The following is a 24,170-nucleotide window of genomic DNA, read 5'->3' on the forward strand; positions in this document are numbered from 1 at the left end:
CATCACTAAGAAGCATGAACTTATATTTTCATGAGTGTTTAAAGCTTTTCTTTGGTTGTATCCTCCCTTTTTCTGGAAGGCTTTCCATTTTGCAGTGCCTTGTCCTCCTTTGTGATTAGGGCCTCTGGTCCCCTGCCTGTGGCTTTCTTGCTCCTTTGGCAGCTGGGCTCCATCAAACTAGAGGAAAAGAGATTCCAACTCAACATTAGGAAGAACGTCCTGACAGTAATAGCTGTTCAACAGTGGAACACACTCCCTTGGAAAGTGGTGGAGCCTCCTTCCTTGAAGGTCTTTAAACAGAGGCTGGAGGCCTTCTCTTGGGGATGCTTTGATTGAGAGTTCCTGCATGGCAGAATGGGGTTGGACTGGATCAGGGCCCTTCTTGGGGTCTCTTCCAATTCTATGATTCTATGACGAAACTTGTCTGTCTCATTAGGCTCCGATAAAAACATGACACTGCTGGAGTAGCTAATGCTACCCCTACGTTCATAGGAAGGAGACTGTCCTCATAGCTGGTCAAGTAACTTGAACATAGGAGGCAGAAAATCCTCCCAAGGAGTTTCCTCCCTCATGCTCACCATATCTAAAATAATAAAAACTGTTATTGTACCCCAAATGTTAGAACATCTGAGCTCTCTCCTCAGGGGAAACAGTGGGGGGGCAAAGGGGCCCGCTTCACCTGGATCTGGGCCTGAATGTAATGTTTTGTAGACTGTATTTGAGCAAAACTCATTCTAGTCGATGATTCTATGCATGCAAAGTGCCCAACTTCACCTGGATCCGCTCCTGGATGTAATGCTTTCTGTGCCTGGTGCCCTCTGCTTCCCTCTCCTCCGAGGAGCCGGAGAGGCTGGCCAGAGAGACCCTCCTCCCCCTCCCCCTGGCAGCCTCCCTTTTCCCGGAGACCACCACCACCACCACCACGCCCCTCCCTGCTGGGCGCTGGCTGACCCGCCTTGCTTCCCTTTGGGGCTGCTCCCCGTCCGCACCTGTAGCCAAGGCGAGGCGGAGGCTGCGCTGCTGCCGCTGCCGCTGGTCCCTGGAGTCCGGGCGGAGCCCCGCTGCCTTGGCGCCTGGCCAGAGCCAGCCCAGGCCTCCTCCTCCTCCTCCTCCTCCGGGCGAAGAAAGGGCAGGGCCTGGGTGGTGTCCCCTGATCGCCCCTTTCTCTCCCCGACGGAGGCAAGGGAGGCCAGGAAGGAGGGAGCCCAAGGCTTGTGGGGGCAAACTCATGGAAGCAAGTAAGTGAGGGGGGGGCTTGGGGGGGCTTCTCCTTCTCCTCTGAGGATCCCTGGGGCCCCCTCCCATCCTTCTGGAGCCTGGTGCTGGGGCTCCCCAGGTAGCTCCTCACTCCCCCCCCCCAAGAAGGACCAGGCCCCTCTAAATGGAGGACCTTCCAAGGGGGCTAAAAAGAAAGGGAAGACCATGCTCCAAGAAAAGCTTGTGTAGTGGATTGGGCAGAAAGGCGGGAGACTAAGCCCTCCAATTCAATCTAAACTCTCCAAGCCCTGGAGCTGGCTGAGCCTCCCTCGTTTCCCTCCCCTCACGTTTCTTTTCAGCCTCCTGGACTGCGAAATGGAGGACCATCCCAGCCAGGGAGGGAAACACGGAGGGCATGACCCAAGAGAAGCTTAGAGAGCAATGGTGTAGTGGTTTTGAGGCTTAGGCTAGGACTCTGGGACCTGAGTTGGAATCCTTGCTCAGCCATGGTCGAGGCACACTGTCTCAGCCTCAGAGGGCGGCCATGGCAAACTCCCTCTGAAGAAACCTGTCAGGAAAGCCAGAAAGGACTTGGAGCCACATCTCCACAATGGTTCTTAGTCCTGCTCCGAATGGAGGGCTTTAGAGTTATTTTCCCGGACGGAAGGTGGAAATGTAGGACGGGTCCTGGAAAAGGAGGACCACCTCTGACCAGCTTTGGGTGGATGCTTTTTTCTCCTGTGCTGGTGTGGTGTCTTAACGCTTCACTGGTTTTGACTGGTTTTAACTGTGCTGCTTTTAACTTGGGTTTTAATACAAGGGATATTTAATTGTGTTAAAACTTGGATCATCCTGGCCTTTGTTCTGTCCTTTGGAAATTATGGTGAGCCGCCTGGAATGCCATTGAATTTGGCAGAAAGGAGGGAGACAAAGCTCTTCAGGAAAGGAGAAACAACCACCAATGGAGCTGGCTGGGCATCCCCAGGACACCAGTTCCCAACCCTTGTTTTCCTCAACTTCAGTTTCTTTTCCCTCTGGAAACCCTGAAAAAGTCACTGACTTCGAAATGTGTGGCAGGTTGTTGTTATGTTTGAAATAGAAACTTTTCTGCAAATGCCCTCTCGCTCACTCCAGCCGTACCAGACGACAGAAATAATCCAGTTTGACACCACTTTAACTGCCATGGCTCAGTGCTGTGGACTTCTGGAGAATTGTAGTTTCTCGTGGCACCGGAGCTCTCACACAGAGAAGGCTAAATGTCTCACAAAACTACAAATCCCAGAATTCCAGAGCGTTGAGCTGCGGCACTTAAAGTGGTGTCGAACTGGATCATTTCTGCAGTGTGGATGCAGCCAGAGAAAGATTGAGGGTGCATCTACAGTGCAATTGGACACCACTTTAATTGCCATGGTTCCATCCTACAGAATCCTGGGATTTGTAGTTTTGTGAGGCATCGGCACTCTTTGGCAGAAAAGGTTAAAGACCTTGTAAAAATCTCCAAATCCCAGGATTCCATAGGATGGACCTACAGCACTTAAAGCGGTGTCAAACTGCATTATTTGTCCAGTGTAGATGGATTCTTGGCGTAAGCTTTAGGAACAGGTGGAGCACGTCTGCCTCTTTTTCCCCTTCCTTTCTTCGCCATCGGTTGCTAAGCGCCTGGTGACCATGTTTCCTGGAAGACCTCTGGTGACACAGATGGGAATGACAGCAGCAAAGGAGCAGAAGGCAGGGAAGGCATCCTTTCTGTGTGTCGGTCCCTGTGAGATGCAGTGGCTTACCACTCACCTTTAAGAATTGCAATGGTTTCTCTTTACTTCCAGTGGAATGAATATACACTAGTATACACAGTTTCAGTATGCCAGATGTACACACCCAGCAACATGGCCATTGTCCGTCCGGTAGATCGCTCCCTAGTTTCAGTTCTTGCGGTGCAGTGGTTTGAGTGTTGGACTGGAACTCTGGAGACAAGGTGACCCGATGTCCTCACTGCAAAGGAGGACAAGTCACCACAGAATGTAGGACATTTGAGGAAACTGTACAACACGACCAAAGAAAAAGGCAAAAGACTAACAGTAGTATAAATGCATGCCTCTTTATCATGCTCCAAATGGAGGGCGTTTTGAAATTCCTCCAGGACAGAAGGTTGACATGTAGGACATGTCAGGGAAAAGGAGGATGGCTGGTCATCCTGTCTGGAGATCAGGGTTCGATTCCCTGCTCAAGCATAAAAACTCACTGGGTGATCTTGGGCAAGTAATGTTCTCTCACCCTCAGGGAATGGCAATGGCAACCCCCCTCAGAAGAAACTTGCCAAGAAAATCCTATGATAGGTTTGCCTTAGGGCCCCCCTGAATCAAAACTGACTTGGAGGCACAGAGCAACAAAGAACATCCATTTTATTTTATGTTATTTTTTGCTTACAACCCAAGCTGAACAAGACTTGGGGTAAACGTGAACGTTCTCACTTTCAGTAACTTTGTGACTGGGGCCCCACCCTTCCATGCTATTGCTAACAAAGGTAGCAAGACCCGATGTTTTTATGATTTATATCCTGTTAGTTCCACATGCAGAGCCAGTCTGGTGTAGTGGTTTGAGCATTTGACTAGGACTCTGAAGACCAGGGTTTGCATCTTGGCATGGCCATGTAAACCCACTGGGCGACTTTGGGCAAGTTACACGCTCTCAGAGGATTAGCCATGGCAAACCCGCTCTGATGAAACCTGCCAAGAACACCCCGTGATAGCTTTCCCTTAGGGTCAGAAACAACTGGAAGGCACACAACAACAATAACAACAGTTCAACATGGCTAACCCCACTTTTGCAATGATAGATGTTGGCTTTTAAAAAGTGTTGCTTTGCTGTACTGTTATAATTCTTGCTTGTGTTTTGAAGTAATTTAAAGAAATCGGACATAGATATCTCTGTGTATATGTCTGTTCAGAAGATGGAGGAGTACTCTTTCTAATAGGGTGGTCCCATGACAGGGCTCCTGTACCAACAATGGAATAGAAGAGGGGATTTCAGTAGATTTAACTTGCATTGCAAAGGAGAGGGTTTGTTACAAACCTTTATATGCAACAGTATCGTGATCATGCTGTCTGCTTGAAAATACTCTTATCAGACATGTGGATAAGACATCAAGGACTAGTCCCACGCTACTGACCTCTTCTTCCACAGGGCTTTTATGTTAGACCCTAATGCCAAATGTCATCACATCAGTTTAATCAATATTCTCAATATAATGCACTTAACCATTGGCTGCATACTACCGCCAGGTTTGTTGCCTACATCCATACTATTCAAAGAGATGGACCATGGATGAGTGCCAGTCTAGAGTTACCAGCAGTCAGTCTTCATTGAATTTCCAGGAAACTTTGCTAATGCAGTAATAATCTGGAACAATATTGATAGCAGTCCTTGCCACATTAGGAGAAATTTTTTTGGTCTGCCATGTTAGACAGCTTGAGAAGTACTGGTGTGCATCTGGCTTGTGGGCTTCCAGTGAAATAGCCGGACTGGGCAAGCCTGTGGTCTGATCCAGCTGGGCTGCTCTTGTGTTCTTCTGGCCTACATTTAAAAAAGAAGTCTATCAAGGAACAAAACTGAAGATGTAATTTACTGCATTACGTTCTTAATCCTTGAGAATGGTTTTTCTCAGTGCAGCCCACATACCATATAGCTTGGAATTTTTAAAAAAAATCAGTTTCCTCTTGATTATAGATATAATTCTTCACTAATTTACTTCTTGAAGGAAGCAATAAGTAACTTGAGAAATTTTCTTTTCACTGCAAGAAAGTCTGAAAACCATACAGTTTTTGATACATTTTGTATCAAGTGTATTGGTACATTTCCTGCAGAGATGTTATTTTCTGTGCAGAAAAGGTTTGTTTCTTATGTGGAAAATGCTATTTTCTGTGGAAATCAACAACATGCACATTTTGCACAGAGTAATTAAAGCATTTTCAATTATAGCATTTTCTGCATAGGATACTTTTTTCTGCTTAGAAAACAATGGCCCGTTACAAACGGGCATAAAGTACAGACTGGGTCCGTATTAGGGTTAGAAAGGGGCATACCTTCTAGATGCCCCTAACCCTAATACGGACCCAGTCCGTACAAAATGGCGGCGCCCGTTCCACACGGGGGCCGCCATCTTTACGTAGCGGACGCACTGCGTCCACACGTCGCACAGCACATATGATGCTGCGAGTGCGCCATTGGCGCCTCGCGGCGTCATATCCACGCTGCAAAGAGAAGCGCCATTTTGGCGCTTCTTATTTGCAGTGCGAAGGAGCCTTGTGGTTTGCACGCTTGGGCTCCTCCGTGTTGCAGATGGCGGCGGCAGACCTCCCCTTCTGGGCGGTCTGTAACGCACCATAGTATGTGCATAGAGATATTATTCTCTGCACAGAAAATATTCTTCTTGTGCAGAAAATACTGTTTTCTACACAAAACAACCATGTGCATATTTTGCATGGAATACATCCCAAACTGCAACAATTTTCAACAGTCCAGGTTTCTTCTCACCAGGGTTTTTCATCATTCAAATGACCCCTTATTTTCTAACCATGTTTTTCTTCTAAATAATATTTTTGATCCTACTCTTAATGGAGTAGTAGAATGAAGTCTATAATCTCAGAATTACTTTGGCTGCATCTGTACTACAGAACTAATGCAGTTTGACACTGCTTTAACTGTTCTGGCTCTATGCTACGGAATTCTGGGATTTGTAGTTTTGTGAGAGAGTTAGCCTTCTCTGTCAGAGAGCACTGATGCCACAACAAACTACAAATCCCAGATTTCCATAGGGTGGAATCATGGAAATTAAAGCAGTATTGAATTGCATTAATTCTGCAATGTGGCAGCAGCATTGGTTCCATGAAACTGAAAGAGATTTGCTTGTTGAGTAAATATGAAAAGGTGTGGGGTTTAAGCTGGTTCACCTCCAGAAAAATCAGGTAGTTTGGTCTGAGGATCACCCTAGAGCCAACCCCACTAGATAAAGATGGATTTATTTTTCATGACCCCAATACAATCTTATAAGGCAGAGTTGGTCAACTTTGAGGGGGCCAGGAACCAATCAGCCCCAACTCCATCCTGACCCATATACCCTCAACAACAACTTTTTACTTTTTCTTTCATCTTTTCTTTTCTTTTTTTGATCATTTTGATGTGAAAACTGATGGGTAAGGAGGTTTGGGGAAGGTATTGATGTGAGTTTTCACATGTGTGTATGTGTGGGGGCAGGGAGGTTGACATGATTTTGCAGCAAAGATTACCTGAAAATTATCCCCTCTAAAATCAGACATTTTTGTGGATGGGGCACTTTGCGGCCATCCAAATATGGTTCAGCAGCCAGATACAATCTCCCTTCCATTTATACAGTTGAGGGATGGGGATGTTGACAACATACTGTTAGTTGCTGTAGCTTTTGTGAATGTTGAGTGGTCAAAACTCTTTGCTCCTGACCTACTAAATGAAGACTTACCATCTCTACCTTCAGCAGCTAAGGTGTGCTCATTGGTTGTTATTGTTGTTGTTGAGTGTCTTCAAATCATTTCCAACTTATGGTGACCCTAAAGTGAACCTATCATGGGGTTTTCTTGACAAGTAGGGTATGATACCCAGACTTGATAGTTTTGCAAGAAGAGCAGCCTATTGAACAGAGCCTTCAGTCATTGGGTGGTGGCAGCAAGTTCTTCAGATAAAAGGTGGTCTCAAGGAGTCCCATCCTGTTCAGGCAGGAGAAAAAGAGGCCCCAGAGCATCCCTTCCAGGGTCCTTCCAGGGAGAAAAGATACATTTAAAAATGGGATTGCAGTCTATGTTTATAAGCCTGACATATGCATTCATTTGGATAGTTTGGATATGTGGTTATTTTAATCTAGTGTTTCATGCCTCTGATGAAGATACTCTTTGAAGAAGAATGATGTTCTCCTCTCACTGGTAGAGAAAAAGAAGAGAGGGCATGGGCATCTTTGAGTGGTTAGGAAGTGCATAACCTGTTTAGAAGAGTTTAGATTACATTTTAGTCATATTTATCTTGCATTCTAATATGCATTTAGTCCTAGAAAGGAGTCACACTTTCTGAAAATTCCTGATGGCTTCCCTCCCCAACTTTGTAATTTTGGAGTGGTGTTAATCTGAAAATATTGACATGATTTTCAACTTTGATGGGTATTTGTTTGTAAAATATGCTTTTAAGGTTTCACAGAAATTTTGTCCTGTGTTGTCCATGCTCCAGCTGGAACTACTTGACAGATGCTTCTGTTTATTTCTCATACTTGCCCACTTTCTTCCCTTTACTGGGCCTTTCCTGGCCATGTGTACACCTTTAGGTTAGTTGGAGGGAACAGAGAAGGATCAGTAGTGCTGAGCAGAGTAAACTAAAAACAGTAGGTTTGGGGAAGATTGGAAAACAACGAGGGTGGGGACATGAGTGATTGAAAAAAAGGAGCAAGCTGGGAATGAGGAAGACCAAAAAAATGGAATGGATGGAGAAATATGCAGAGACTAGAGGGAACAGCTGGGAAGGGTGGAGAAAAAGTGGATGGGCCAGAGGGGGAAGAGGAACAGATGGGTCATAGGAAAACCAGGCCTCTGGTGGGGCAGGGGAATGAAGAAGAATTTGTGAGAAATTGGATAGCAGAGAGATTTGTGAACCAACAGATATGACCCATTTGTTCTTCTGACCCATTCACCTGTTTTCCACTATCCCCTACTTCTCTCTCTTGTCTCCTCATTCCATTTCTCCATCTTTTTTTGGCTTGGCTTATACACACATCGGTGTGTGAGAGTTTGGTGGCACACAGAGAGATTGGGATATATGATTTGGCCAGCAAGAGGTTTTGAGGGTAAGTTAGTTGTCAGAGGGAGAGGCCTGTGGGGAACCTTTGGTCAGCACAGGGAGAGAAACAAAGAATTTGTGTTCTGTGAGTAGTTTATTTACACACAAAGTCATGGGTTCAAAGGAATGGTTTTATGTTTTGGGACTCAGATCCCACTTTTGCACTTATACTCAGTTTTTAGGGCAAGTTACCTGTAATTTAGCCTCTCCAGCTTACTTTTTACAATGGGTACTGCTAGGTTCACCTTATTATGAATTGCCACCTACTCATAGTAGACAGTTTGGATGGTACCCTCAAGATATTCCAAAATTCCATCTTCAAAGAGTATCTTCATCAGTGGTTCAAAATATGCTAAGGTATATTATTTTTCCTGACCAAACTTTTCCATAAAATTTGGATAATATAAGACTGTTCTGATTTGCTCAGACAGAAAAAACATAGAGTACTCAAGATTGCAAAGTGTTGTTGGTGAAGTGAAATATCAGTGCTGGGCTGAGAAGTCTGAAATAAGAACTGTGAAATTGAACGAGCTTGATGAGCAAGGTCTTCCTACCCCAATACACCTGACCTGTCTGCCTCTGTTATTCCCCCATTATTATATTGGTCAGATACTGTATATACTGCACTTATGTATAAATCTAGAAGTTTTAGTCAAAAATCAACCCAAAAAAGCCTGTGTCAGCTTATCCATAGATCAATGTGGGTACTGTACCTTACCTCTTATCAAAATAGAAATAAATCTACTCTAAGAGTAGTGTGGCAAAAGGTGACAATTTAGTCCATACTGGGAGAACGTAAAATAAGCACTGAACCCTTCTACTCTCTCCACTGCAGGCCTGCCTCTGGCCTTTTTGAATGCATGGGCAGGAAAATAGTGGCATTCTTTGGCATCATTTCCCTATCCTTCATCCTTAACATTTTTTGTTACATGCCCCAAAGTTTTACCCTCGACTTATACACAGGTTATATGAAAGTCTATAATTTTGGTCCCAAAACCTGCCCTCAAGTTATAAAGAACTTGGTTGACATGTGTATGATATACACATGCCATAGTCTGAAATCTCTAGAGAAAACATTTTAGGAATTAGTAATGGGGAAGACCTTTACATAACACTCTGGAAAGCTGTGACTGGCAAAACAGATACTGTGGGACTAGATAGTCTCAATGAATTAAACTGTATTCCTAATCTCTGTAAGGTATCTTGGCACACCTGTGTATTTCTAAAATATTTTCTGATTGATTGAGTGATTAGATGTTCGTGTTACCTTTCTGTGAAAAAGGGCATGCCAAGTAGCTTGCTTATTATTATAGTTGATTGTCAAGGTAATCCATTATTCATTCTTAAGTTATTGGGTGGCAATCTTGTTTGCTGAGCAGGGACGTAAACTGAATTTTTGTTTCCAGAAATTTGAGTCTTTAGAGTAAAGGATATAGGTCATTGTGCACATGTGCTCGGATTATAAACAAACATGCATAGTACAGCTTCAGAATCAATAAAATCTGGTCCATAAAACTGTTTTCAGTGGTCCATCCAGGTCTCTTGGGACTGCTTGAAACATCAAGAGTCATGTTTGGATGATAGTTTTTGCTTGAATGATGTTTCTCTAAGTGATGCTGAATCAGATACAGTTTCTCTGTTTTTCCAGAAAAGGAACAGGTGGTGAGCACTGGGTACTAGGTTTGATATATCAGTCAAATGACCACGTTATTTGACAATGATCAAATATTGTGAAATAAAGTGGGCCCTTGATATCTGCTGGTGTTTGGTTCCAGGACCCCCCATGGATAGCAAAATCTGTGTACGCTCAAATCTTATTAAATATAATGGTGTTGTAAAATTATATAAAATGGAAAAATTTAGGTTTGCTTTTTGGAATATATATATATATATATATATATATATATATATCAAGCTGTGGATGTTTGAATCTGTGGGATGAAAATCCATAGATATGAAGGGCCAACTCTAATCCATGAAGCCACAATACTGGTGCCACAACAAGCATTGAGCCATGGCAGTTAAAGTGGATTGCAGTCTATATATCTACTGTCCTTGTCCATTGGCCATGCTAATCATGGTTTCCCAGCCAAGTAAACCATGGTGTGGTATTCTGGACAAGTAGAGGAAGGCTGAAAGGGTTAAGAAGTCATCGTTTAAAAGTTTCCTTTAGCACATGCTTATGACTCTACAAACAGAAAATCCATGAGAACAGATAGTTGCATTCTTATGTTTTGGATTTGTTGTTGTTGGGTTTTTTGTTTTGTTTTGTTTTGTGCTTCTTTCTTTCCCAAGTGACACCAAGTATATTTTCCTTCCTTCTTCTTCCTTTACCTTTTTAGAATTTGCACCAAACCTTCCTCTTTTTCTGTTCTGTGTTTTGCTAAACCATGAAAAAAAGCATAAAACTCACAGAAAGAGCTTTCTTTCTGCTCTTTCTGTAGACAGGCAGACTCCTTTCATTTAATTTGATTGTGTACGGGATGCAGAGTTATTTAACTTTGACGTGATGTAACCATGGCTCGCATTCGAACTGCTGAGTCACAAGCAGCTACGTGGTTCTGTTTTCAAATAACAGTTCTAAGATTTCTTGTCTTCATTTATTGAAATATACTTAGCAGTCATCCATATCACACATTAGGAGATCAAACCATGAAACATTTGATTTACAACCTGCTTAACAAAGAATGACTTTTACCACTTTGCGGATCAAATCATGTCTACTGGTGCCTTAGGATGGAGAAATAGTGAGCTGTTTCCTTTGACAGTTTTGAATCTTCCTCAGCATCTTTGCTTGCAACATCAAAGTTCTCTTGGATCAGGAAAGATATGTGGAAAGTACCTGAAAGCACTTCCCATCAGCTCTAACTGCAATTGACTCTTTCCAATAGGTACTACAGTTTCTGTACCCTTGACAAGATTAACCTGTTGAAATGTCCTTTCCATTAGACTCACCTTTGATAGGAGAAGAGGTGTGTCTAGAGCCCATTCACACTATACAATTATGACACTATGATTCCACTTTAAATGACATCCTATGCAATCCTGGGGTTTGTAGTTTTGGGGGTATTTAGAATTCTCAGCCAGAGAGCTCAAGTACCTCGACAAACTATATCTCCCAGGATTCCCAAAGATATGCAATTAAAGTGGAATCATAATGTTATAATTATGTATTATGTAAGGGCTCCTGGAAAGGGGGAACAGAGCCTCTTTACAATATTTCATGTAATTGCAGTCAGCCCTCCATATCTATTTTTTCCCCATGGATTCAAGCATCCACAGTTTGGAAATATTTTACAAACATATAAATTCCAAAAAGCAAACCTTCATTTTGCCATTTTATAGGGGCACTTTGGTCCTGGAACCTAACGGACATCAAGGGCTCACTGTGTAAATATATTATTTCTTAGTTATTTTATTTTAATAATTTACTTCATTGATATGCCATCTTTCTCCCAGAGTGGGGCCCAAGGCAGCTTCTAGAAATAAATTTAAAGTGTTTGCAATAAACATTTTTTAAAAACAAATTCCTACATTAAACACTATAAAATCATTTAAAAGCCATACAAAAGTTAAAAACAAATAGGACACACATCTAAATTAGAATCTTCCTTTTAAGTTGTACTGTATACATACACTTGTTCATTGTACATATGCTACTAGAGGAGAAATATGGGTATCGTATTTAGAGGTCTGATGCTGGCTTCCCAAAGTATGAGGTTTGTGTTTGGGAATTTGGAAAACATTTCTGCTAGTGGATATGATGCTAGTATATATCCTCACTCTTGGAAATAATTCCCAGTGCTCCAATCAGCAGTGCCTGGGCAGTCATCTTTCTCCCATGTGCTTCACTGGGAACTGTAAGTGAATTCTTTATGGCAGTGTGCTTTCTACTGGTAATCAGTCAGTGCTTGCCAAGCAGAAGAGAGGGTGACTCCTCTGCAGGGTGGATATTCTTTAATATAAGATTCCAGGATGAGGATGGGGGAGAGGGAAGGCAGTGGCACTCATATCCAGGGTTTCAGCCTAAAAGGCACTATCCTAGGTGCTGATCCTCCTCTGCAACATGCAAAACTTCTTTGTAGCCAGATTGCAAGGTGCACAGTGTCATTAGCCGGCACTGGAGTCATTTGACTTATGATGATCCCGGCTGCATCTATAGTGCAGAAATAATCCAATTTGACACCACTTTAATTGTCATGTCTCAACACTCTGGTGCCACAAGAAACCCCAAATCCCAGGAATCCATAGCACTGAACCATGACAGTTAACATGGTGTCACACCTGATTATTTCTGCAGTGCAGATGCAGTCCTAGGACTGCCAACACTTTGAATGAAAAACTGAGACATAGGCTGCATCTGCACTGCAGAAATAATGTAGTTTGATACCTCTTTAACTGCCATGGCTCCGTGCTGTGGAATGCTAGGATTTGTAGTTTGTTGTGGCACAAGTGCTCACTGACAGAGAAGGTTAAATATCTCACAAAACTACAAATCCCAGAATTCCATAGCATTGAGCCATGGCAGTTGACGTGGTATCGAACTGCATTATATCTGCAGTACAGGTGCAACCATAGTTCCTTATTCCATATGAGGTGTGTGTTAAATGGATTTTCCCCTGTGCTGTTTTTGTTTCCTAGATGGTGACTCTTGGATTGGATTTGAGCACTGCATTTCTGGGAATTGACCCCAAGCAAGACAGTCAAATTCATTATTCCCCCCCCCCCCCCAAAAAAAAAAAAAAAAAAAACCAGCAATCTTCCCATTATGGGTTTTCAATATCAAGAAGGTGCAAGAGTGATTTGGGAAAATTCTTCCAATATCCCTTCCACCAGTCAGTTAGGCTGAAGACACGTACGTTAAGTGAAAGAAGCCTTTCATGTCATAAATAATTAAAGAAATGTGAAACCTGTGCTTAAAGGCAATTACATTAGTTGCAAAAATGAAGAAAAGAAAAGAAAAGAAAGAAACCCATAGCTAATGGCTATGCAACCTTTCACCATTTCATCCTATGTTCTCATGTTTGGACAATGTTAACCTTGGCTGCTTCAAAAAAAAATATTACAGTGGCTGGGTTTCTAAGAGCCTTTAAAAGAAAAGTGCTACATTTTTCATTCCTAGGACAGTTAATACTCTTTCTCCCCGACATTTCCAAAAATATGTCCTTCAGCTACTTGGTTTAATTCAATTTTATCTTTTAAAGGAACAGCCATCCCAAAAGGCTTATTTCATTATGCTGCCTGTAAGCTGCTGTTTGCTTGCCTTCTTGTTTGCAAAAGCTCAGTTACACTGTAAGTGCTTCCCTCTCCAACAATGGAGTTGCTATCAAAGAGAGAACTATGTTTGTGCACAGCATCCCATTAACCTATTAACCCCTACTAGTCATTGAGTTCCATCTGAAAACTCTCTCCCTCTCTTCTTTCAGGAGGTCTCAAAATTGATACTGTTGGTTGCTGTAAGCAGAATGACCCCAAAGGTTAGCACTTTTAAAAACTCAGATGATATGCATATTTATTTATGCTGGCCTTAAGTGATTATTTAACAAAGAAGGAATGACTTTCTGATTAACTTGGCAGACACTGAAGAGGGAAAACTGTGGCAGAGAAAACCAATAGGTTAGCCAGTCATCATAAGTATTTATACTGCTTTGAAATCTTAAAATATACCATTTGTTAGTGTTGGTGATTAATGTTCAGTAATAATTAAATGAATGTCAAGAGGTACCCCGACTTCTGCTGCTCCATTGGCTACCTCAAAAGGAAGGTTGCTGCTTCTCCATTCTTCTGGAGGAGCCTGACTCTTTTGGTGAAGACCTCTGTTCTTTGGAGATGGGCTTGTCAAGACTTCACTTTTGCTCCCCAGAATGGATTGCTAAGGGAGTATCTCTTTCTTTTGCTAAGAAATGGCTTAGGGTAAAGGAAAGATTTGAGTGGTTGGAGTGTTGGACTAAGACTCTGGAAAACTAGGGTTCAAATCTCTGCTGAGCCCTGGAAACACATTGGGTGGCCTTCAGTAAATCACATTTTGTCTGCATCAAAGGAAGACAAAGGCAGATTCCCTCTGAATAAATCTTGCCAAGAAACCCCAGTGCTAGATGGTTCACCTTAGGGTTGTCTTAAGTTGGAAATGACTTGAAGGCACACAATAACAGCAACAATGGAAAGGCAAAATGGCTGCAAGTTACTTTTAAAAAATAACTCCTACTAAGAAATAGTGAACAAAAGCTGTAGAAGTCTGATGTCAAATGGTGGGTGGTATCAGAAGAAGAATCCCAGGGATGATTGTGAGAACAATGGACAGGCTGTTTTAGCAGTTTGTCACCATCCCATTAACCTATGAACCCTAACTAGTCAGTGAGTTCTGGAAACACTCATCCTCTCCTCTTTCATGAGGTATCAAAATAGATACTGTTAATTGCTGTATATCATTTTTAGTCATTTTTTCCCAACAGTACAGGTATATAACTACATAACGATTGCATTACAATTAATGGACAATTGTCCTCATTTTGTGGTGCAGCTGTGATTTTCTAAGTGTATAGAGAGATCTTGTAGCACCTTTGAGACTAACTGAAAGAAAGAAGTTGGCAGCATGAACATTCATGAACTTAAGTCTACTTGGTCCAAATGCATCCGAGAAAGTAGACTTAAGTCTACGAAAGCTCATGCTGCCAACTTCGTTATTTCAGTTAGTCTCAAAGGTGCTACAAGATCTCTCTACATACCTTCTAAGTTATCCGTATAGTTACTAGACTGTGTCCTATAATTATGAAGGATGGAGGGGAAATACCATATGGCTCAGGTGCTGTCTTGTGCACCTTCATGCTTCTTAATAATTAATTTGAGAAAAGCATTTGAAACAATAATTCTATTTTTTTAAAGTAGCTTTTGAGATCCTGTGCTTCAGTCCATCAGATCTATGAGCCAGAACTCAGAAATGTGATGAGGAGGGCTTAAACTCTGAGTCCCACATTACAGAAGTAGGAGCAAAAGAAGCAGAGCTACTGAATTTGAGAAAAGGGTCAAGCAGATGGGCACGATAGACTGGCCAGAGGCCACTCTGCCTGTGATCATCTGGGGATCATGGCAGCCACACAGCCCACTCTAAAAGTGAGCTGCCACCGCATTCCCAAATGGGCCACCAGCAAGAAGTGCTTTTTCTGTGCTCCTTTTTCTGGCAGCCCTGGGCCACCTTAGGTGGCCTCAGACTGGTATTCAGCCACTCTGGGGGTGTGCATCATGTGCACAAAAAGTTAGATTAGAGGGGCTCAAGGGTGAGAATAATTTGGAGGACATGATGAGGTTATTAATATTTTGACTAGAACTAGGGTTGTTAAAGATGAGCCCTAGCTAGGGAACCAAATTATTAGATTAACACTTCTCTTGACCTGACCTTCAAATTGGATATGGGGCCTGCTGAAGAAATCTGGAGAACTTAACAGCTTGCTTACATGTTTGAGCCTTTTGGTTGGCCTAATAAAATATGTTACTTTACTGTGGACATTGCATGGAGGGAACAGATTCCACACAAGCCATTTCAATATTTTAGGGTTAATGTTTTTCAAAAATGTATTCCCCATTCATCTGAATCTTTCACATGGATGCATTGTTGCTCATCAGTATTTACTATCTATCATGATAATTTTGTGACATGAGACTTATTTCACATTAAATGCCAGCAGCTTGGCATGATGGTGAGGGTGACATGTATCCTTGTATCTATTCTGGCTATCCTGAATTCCCATCTAAAGTTGTAGTGGATCAGATGGAACTGCTAGAAAAGGTCCCTATTTAGGAAAATGTTCTGATTTTTTGTCAATTCTCCATTCCTTCCAGTCACTTTGTGTTGTGGATTAATTGTATGTTCTTTAGCATTCTGTCTTAAACTTGCAGCTTGAAAGAAGGCTTCACCTTTTCCATGTGGTTTTGACAAGAGATCTCACCAACTGAAGGAAGTAGATAAAAAGGGAAGTGGCTCAGGCTAATGGGTTATCCTACACTGATTAGTGATTCACTGAATTATTTATCCCTTCTGCATAGCTGAATAATACGTTTTCTCCCTGCAGAAATTGCTTCACTCTTTCTTTGTAGTGAACAGATTCTCAGTGGGCCTCTGTAACATCATAGGGATTTTGTTGAGAGTGTCTGCTGTATTTAAGGCAGGGCAGCTTGCAGATCTGAGAGTGCCATTTTCTCAACTTGTTGAGCAGCGCTACATCTTATTTTCCCCTCCCACTAAAAAACATTTCCATAGTTGGCTATGAATCAAGTTTCTTTTTTATTATTATTATTATATTTTATTGTACAACAAACAAACATAAATAAATGAAAAACACCACAGACAATACACAACATTTAACATAAACATTATAGACAAATAACAAATAACAGAACATTAATATGCTTATCCTCTCGTATCATACAAAAGCTTCATGCACTTCCAACACAATCTGTGGTAATTAGCTGAATGATGTTATAACGTATTCCACTAAGTCCAAGTTCAAAAGAAACTGTAGCCTTTGATATCTTACATACATAGGGTCCTCCTATAGAGGAAAAGGCAAAACCAAAAAAAGGGTAATCAAACCTAGTTTAAGCATATAGATCAATTTCTCTAAGTACACTATCATTTTCTAAGAACCTTCTGTTATTCATAACTTTATGCCGCAATACGATTCCAAGCATTCCCATCTTACGGCTATCTTCTTCACATCCTTATTTTTCATACTCTCAGTTAGTACATCCATTTCTTTAGCTTCCCATAATTTACTTAACCATTCTGTTTCACTAGGGATCTCCTTTTTTTTCCAATATTGTGCATATAAAATTCGACCTATGGTAATCATATACAATATTAAGGGAAATTTCTTTCTTACATTAGAATCCTCCATAATACAGATCATATTCAACAAAAAAATACGAGGATCTAGAGGAATTTCCACCTGAAGAATATTAATCATTAATCTGTGTATACTTTTCCAAAAAATTCTAGCCATCTCACAGTCCCACCATAAATGAAGAAAGGAACCTTCCTTTTTCTCACACTTCCAACAATGATTGTTTGAGGTCTTATAAATTTGATTAATCTTAACAGGTGTCATTTACCATCTATAGAGCATTTTAATATAATTTTCCTTGTAATTTTGGCAGACCGTAAATCTTTTCGTGTCTCTCCATGATTTTTCCCAATGCTCTAATTCTATAACCTTATCTAAGTCTTGAGACCATCTAATCATTGAGTGTTTCACTAGTTCATCCTCCAATTGTCTTGCTTTCAAAATCTTATAGTATTGTGACAGATGCTTAGTCCCCTTGTCCAGCAAAATCTTATCTAATTCATTAGCACCTTTACAAAAACCTTTCTGTTTCAAATCTAATCTAAATCTATTAGCGAGCTGAAAATGCAAATACCACTCAATTTCTTGGCTGCCCAACAAAATAACATCCTTTTGTTTAAATGATATAATATTATCTGGTCTCCAAAATATTAAATCTTTATAAGTCAACCAAGAATTGCTATAGTCCTTGGTTCTTCTGAATAGAGCCTCCTGTGGTGACACCCAGACAGGTAAACCAGTATAAAAAAGATTCTTAACAGTATTCCAAACCAAAAGAAGAGCCCTTCTCAACAGATGTTGTTCAAATCCCTTGTGTTCTTTCACTTTATCGTACCACAGGTACGCATGGATTCCAAATCGCAGATCTCCACATTCCAAGGTCATCAGTTTTTCATTTTGCAATGTAACCCAGTTCTCAATCCAACATAGAGATGATGCCAAATAATACAACTCAAAATTAGGCAAAGAACATCCCCCCCTGAGCACCTCATCTGTTAGCAATTTCCACCTCACTCTAGGTCGTTTTCCCTCCCAAAGAAATTTTGAGAATTCTCTTTGCCATACAGCAAAACATTTTTTGTTGACAATTATGGGTATATTTTGGAATAGATATAAAAATCGGGGAAGGACGTTCATCTTTAGTATCGATATTCTCCCGGAAAATGAAAGGTGTAATTGCTATGAATCAAGTTTCAAAAACCAGTGGTTTCTTAAAAGATCAAGATTTTTCCCTCCCACAGAGTATTTATTAAATTGTATGTATATATATAAATTGTATGTAAATATTTTTTATCATGCCTATTATCTCATGATTTCAGAGTGGTGTATCTTACATTACTACATTACATTTTTGTAATGTACAGGCAGGTACATTATTGCGTAGTCAATATGTTACCCACAAATTCTGTACAAGTAGTACACTCCTTGAAGGAATAGTTTTTCTGTAAAAGGGAGGAAAGTACATTAAAATAATCTTTATACAGGTGCAACCAAGCATAGAATATGCAGTTATCAACATCCAAACAAGATTAAAATCTGTTCATTTTCATGTCATTCCAAACTGTAACCACACTAGCAAGATATGCCTATTTTAAAATTGCTTTGCCTCGTAGCTCTCGTAGCTGCCTTCTTTGTTCATTACTTATGAGATACATTCCTTTGAGGATGTATACAGAAGTTAATTTCATTACATTCAGTCCATCATGGTCCCAAGTAAGTATGCTTCTATAATTAACCATACTTACATTTTCTTGTTGAGCATCCTTGCAAACTAATTGTGTCTTTTGCCTTTTTTTGTTAGTGGCAATCTCTGTAGAGCCTTCACAGGCACAGCTTATTTTGGAGGACAGAGCACTGAGGCAGCTTATGGGTCTTTTTTGAAAGGCATATCTGCATGATCTAGATTCATCAGAATATGGATGGTGCTGCACATTTGTGAAAGCATCAGTAAGTCATCCTAGAAGATCTCTGCATATACAGAATCTGTTCTGATATATGTGCATCCTGGTGTATCCGGTTTACACCTGTGGCTATTGATTGACAATTTGATACATCTTCCTGCACTGAAGTGTGCTTGCGTGTACAGATCTTCTTAGGTCTGTGTTCTGGTAACCTTCAGGCTTGATTACTGAAATGTTTGTCCCGTGTTCTGCTTCTTTGAAAATGTCTTGGAAAGAACATTAAACCCAAAGTGCCTCTGTTAGGTTTCTCAAGAGCTCTGGCCAAAAGGGAAGACACGGTCCAGTTCTGAAACACGTTGGACTTTTTCACATGGAGGAATGCATCACCATTCCGAAAGAAGAAAGTGGGGCCAGTTCGAAAATGCACTTAATTATGTACTAACTCATCACACACACAGAGTCGAGAACAGCATCCATACAAAAGAGAAAGCAGTGCCAATACGAATGAATTCATCACATGAGTACATAGTGATCAGCTTTCTATTGCAAATTAATGTGTTAGTGCCTGTGCAGAGAGGACAGGATTGCATCTGGAGTATTTTACATTTCCGGTCCCAAGGACACCCCCCACCCCCCAAGTTAGAGGTGGCCAGAAATAAGGACGAGGCAGGAGACATGCTTACCCTCCTCATCTTTACCTTTCCTCCCCTTCTCTAATTCCTCTGAGGAATACAGGGAACCAGTGAATACAGGTAGAGAAATTGCGGCAAAGGATCATGGGAATTGTAGTTTGTTTCTAACATTTCCTGTCAGAGCATTAAGCTGAGCTTTTATGTTGTTGCTGTATGTCTTCAAGTCGTTTCAGACTTATGCCAAACCCTATCATGGGGTTTGGTGGGCAAGATTTCTTCAGAGGGGGTTCACCCCCTTTGGTCATTCCTCCGAAACAGCAGCTTTCCCCTCAGCAGCCAGGGAGGGGACATTGCAACAAAGGATTATGGGTCTTTGTTTCTAACTCCCTCCCCCACTTTCAGGCCCACTTAAATCCATCTCTTGAAGTAGTCTCTCCCAGCATGGGCTCTGGAACCCCAGTCCACTTTAGTGGGTTGGAGGGTCTCACCAACCTTTATGGTTTTTCCCTTTGTCTTTAGGATCTCGTTGTTGTCATGAGCTCTGTCCCCAAAGTCTTTTAGAAATGCTGTGAGTTGGGCTTCATTCACATGGGTCTCTAACTTGAGGGAGAGGAAGGCAAGCCAGCTCCAACAGGCCTGCCTGAAAGAAGAAGAGCCCTCCCTCTATCCACCATCTTGAGGGAGAGGATCCAACAGGCCTCCGAGGGAGAGCAAATCTGCTGGACTTTTCCCCTTCCCTACTGTCATTCTCCTTTTGTGTCTTGTGTTTTTTTAGATTGTATGCCTGAGGGCAGGGAAATGTCTAATTAACAAACTGTGACCTGCTCTAATAGCCTTGGCTGAAGAGCGGGGTCTAAATAAATAAGTATTATAAGTATTAACTGGTGTTGATCTTTGGTTTCTCTCCACCTGGGGGAGAGAAGCCCTCAGTGTCATTGTTTTGGGGCTTGGACTTTCCTCCTACCTTAACCCAGGATCCTCTGGTGTCATATCACCCCCACCTGGGGTCTCTTGTGGGTTTAGCCTTTTGCTATCCTGGTCTGGAGCTGAGAGCCTTATATTTTTCTTGAGGTCCCTCAGCTCAAAGAGGGTCATTTCGTGTATTTTTGTTTTGGAGTCTTGAACTCCTGACTCCCACTCCACTGTCTCATTCACCCCCAGGAGTGAATTTAGTCTAAGTCTCTGTGATGGGAGAGGGTAGCCTAATTAGTCTTTTTGGGAAGCTTTCTTCACCCGCGCTCGCCCAGGGGGTGGCCAAACCTGCGTAGCCCTTGTTCTCTCACCCAAATCTCCATCGGGGCCCCAAGTGCTCTCTGCATGTTGGATCATTGGGACCCTTTTGTCCTGATTCTTCCTAGGCCCTGGGGTGGTAGGCTCATGGCCTGTCATCTTTCCTGGTTGCCTGGTAGCTCATGGTTGGGTCCATTTTAAACTTGGTTATTTTGCAGTGTTCCGCCACCCCAAGCTGAAGGCTCTATTTCAAAGGAAGGAACTGGCAAAATCTCCTCTGAGTATTCTCTGCCTAAGAAAGCCCTATGGAATTCATGGAGTTGCCATAAGGCAACAAGTGACATGAATGTGCACCCCCCCCCCCACACACACATATTCACACACCATCCTCATCATTCACATTGAGGCAAAATGTGAGACTGTGTGCAGTTTATATCAAGTAAATCTATATATCTGTCTTTCACATCTCAAAGTGAAACAAAACCACAAATTTGTTGTTGTGTCTTATACAGTACTCATGGAACTGACATAGTTTTTCACTACAATCCCAAGGGCAAAGTTTGGCTTGTCTTTTTTTATCCTCTGATCATAGAGCAGTAGTCCATTTTCTTGACAAGTGTCTGCTGACTTCTGCACTGCCATTTGAGGAAGGTTCGCAGGAGCGTGAAAGACTACAGACTGCAAAAAGCAGCTTTTGATCTTAATTAATACCCAGGGGGAAAAAGATTGTAGAAATCTGTGAACCACTTTCAGATACCTGTTCGTTCCAGAGATGAAACTGGGTCTAATGCAAGGAAAGTCCAAATTGCAAAACCGAGCATAGGGTTAAAAAATTCAGCAAAATTACTTTATCCTGCAACTTTCTGATTTGGTAGTACAGTTGTCCCTCCAGATTTGCAGGGGTCAGGGGAACAGGACCCCCACAAATATGGAAAATTTGTGAATAAGGTGAGCTTCACCCACCTCCCCTCTGATGCCTGAGATGGCTGGCTGAGACACGGGAGGGGCCAGAGGAAGCTTGCCCAGCTCTCCCCCCCCTCTGTCTTTAACCTGCTCTTGGAAGCCAGTTAAAAGGAAAGGAGGGCAGGGGGAAAGAGGCACAGGTGCCCACCTCTTTCTCCTCATCCCACCATACTCTTGTCCCTTCAGTCACCTCTGGGAAGAGGCAGAAGAGCAGAGGGATAAGGAGAGGAAGGCATGTGTTTTCCCTCAACCCCCGTCCTCTTGTCCCTTCAGCCTGCTCTGGGAAGAGATAGGAGGGCAGAGGGGTAAGGAGAGGAAGGCATGTGCCTGCTTTTCCTCATCCTCCTGCCCTTCTGTCCTTTCAGCTAGCTTCACATCGCTGGCTAAAAGGATAGGAAGGTGGTGTTCGCGAATAATCAGAATCGTGAATCTGAAGTCCATAATCTGGAAGGATGACTGTATAGAGTTTACAGCTTAAAAAAGAAGAACATTAATTAGGTCAGTGTATCTAAAGATAAACTTAGGCCTGTAATAAGGAAAGCTATATAGACTTATTCAGGAGGAGTCCATGGGTGTGCTTTTTCCCTGTAGTATACAAAGCTCAGTTTGTCAATTAAAGTTGTTAATTGACATATGTGCTTATTTTATGGTTCTAAAATAGTTGGATCATTCCAAAAGGGGGAAGGTCTAGATTCTCAATAAGTGTGCACTTCTTCTCATGCACAGTTAATTATTAACATCACATTAAGATTTGATTTATTGGGTGTTTAAGCTCAGAAGAAAATTAAGGAATTCAAATGACTATTCTTACACAAAAGGAAGGATGGAAATTCTTTAAATAATCATCATATGCTCACTGAATTCAAGAATAAATTTCAAAGTTTTGTTGTGTTGTTTTTTTACAAACAAAAAACTCAACATAACAAAACTTTGAAACCCATTGTTGAATTTGGTGAACACAGGATAATTATTTGAAGAATTTCCATCCTTCCTTTTGTGTAAGAACAGTTTTTTTAAAAAAAGAATATTGGCAAATACTAGATTTGCCCAAGATGCCTTTCTTCTTGTTGTTGTTGTCATCGTCATCTGCCTTCAAGTTGTTTCCATGACCCTTGTTGTTATCCACCCTCAAGTCGATCTCAACCCATGGCGACCCTGTAGATGAGACATCTCCAAGACTCCCTATGCTCTGCTCAGGTCCTGCAAATTCATACCCATGAACCTCCTTAATAGAGTCCATCCATCTAGCATGTGGCCTTCCTCTCTTTCTGCTTCCCTCTACCTTTCCTAGCATTATTGTTTTTTCCAGTGAATCGTGCCTCTTCATGATGTGGCCAAAGTACAACATTCTCAGTCTAGTCATCTTGGCTTCTAGAGAGATTTCTGGTTTGATCTGCTAATTTGTTTGACTTTTTGGCTGTCCTCAGCACTCTTCTCCAGCACCACATCTGCTTTCTTAATTGTCCAGTTCTCACATCCATACATGATAATAGGGAATACAATGACTTGTATGATTCTAACTTTCGTGCCCAGTTGTATGTCTTTACATTTTAGGATATTTTCTAGTTCTGTCATAGCTGCCCTCCCCATTCTTAGTCTTCTTATGATTTCTTGAGTGCAGTCCCCACTCTGATCAATATTTGATCCCAGGTATAAAAATTCTTTTACTATTTCTATTTCTTCATTGTCTAGGTTGAATCTTTGGTCATTATTTTTGTTTTCTTTATGTTCATCAATAAGCCTGCCTTTGCACTTTCCTTCTTGATCTTCCTTAGTAGTTGTTCCAAGTCTGTGATGTTTTCAGCTAGTACAGTAGTATGGTGTCATCTGCATATCTTAGATTGTTGGTATTACTTCTTCCTATTTTCACTCCTCCTTCTTCTATGTCCAATCCTGCTTTTCTTGACCCTAAGGTGACCCCTATCATTGGGTTTTCTTGGCAAGTTTCTTCAGAGGGGATTTGCCTTTGCCATCCTCTGAAGTTGACAGTGTGTGACTTGCCCAAGGTCACCCAGTGGCTTTACATGGCTGTCTCAGCCTAATTCAGTTCAAGGCCCAGTTAGATATATGGAGTGGGCCCTAATTTGATTCAAAACAATTCAGACCTGAGTTCACCCAAATCAGGTTCTAAGTGGGACTGGGAGGGGGCTTTGGGTGTGATTTTGAAGTAGTTTTCATAACAAATCATGCATTTAAAAAAATATTGGAGGGAGCTTCATGGGGCTTTGGAAGATTGGGGATTCAAGAGCTTCAAAAGTGTATTCCAGGGATTACATGGAATTTATGGCCCCCACATTTCCTACCTCTGTTCTGTCTCTTCCAGTAACCTGAGGAGCTGGGATGCCGCCACCCCAACTCTATAGGATACCATCAGGTACAATAATGGATAATTATTGGTTTCTGCAAGAAACTTGTCACATCCTGAAGATGTACAAATTTACGATTGTCCTTCAAGAGGGCACAAAGCAGGGGCCAGCATTATGTTCACTGGGCCCGCATCAACTATTGCATCGCAGGTAGGAATAGGTGGGCTGTTGATAATCTTTGCATCATTAAATCTG

The 24,170-nt window shown here is 41.8% G+C and overlaps 1 protein-coding gene across 1 annotated transcript in view; it reads left to right on the forward strand.

The window, feature by feature from the left end:
- Positions 1-1,168: 1,168 nt before the first annotated feature.
- Positions 1,169-24,170, forward strand: part of LOC149313804 (sodium channel protein type 1 subunit alpha-like) — a 138,938-nt gene continuing 115,936 nt past the window's right edge. Inside the window, exon 1 of the mRNA XM_089519819.1 lies at positions 1,169-1,238. The gene's annotated coding sequence lies outside the window, so the exon portion shown is untranslated. The remainder of the gene's footprint in view (positions 1,239-24,170) is intronic.

Source organism: Sceloporus occidentalis, unplaced genomic scaffold (assembly GCF_023333645.1).
Source record: "Sceloporus occidentalis isolate IW3139 unplaced genomic scaffold, rSceOcc1.0.p SCAF_4, whole genome shotgun sequence".
NCBI lineage: Eukaryota > Metazoa > Chordata > Lepidosauria > Squamata > Phrynosomatidae > Sceloporus > Sceloporus occidentalis.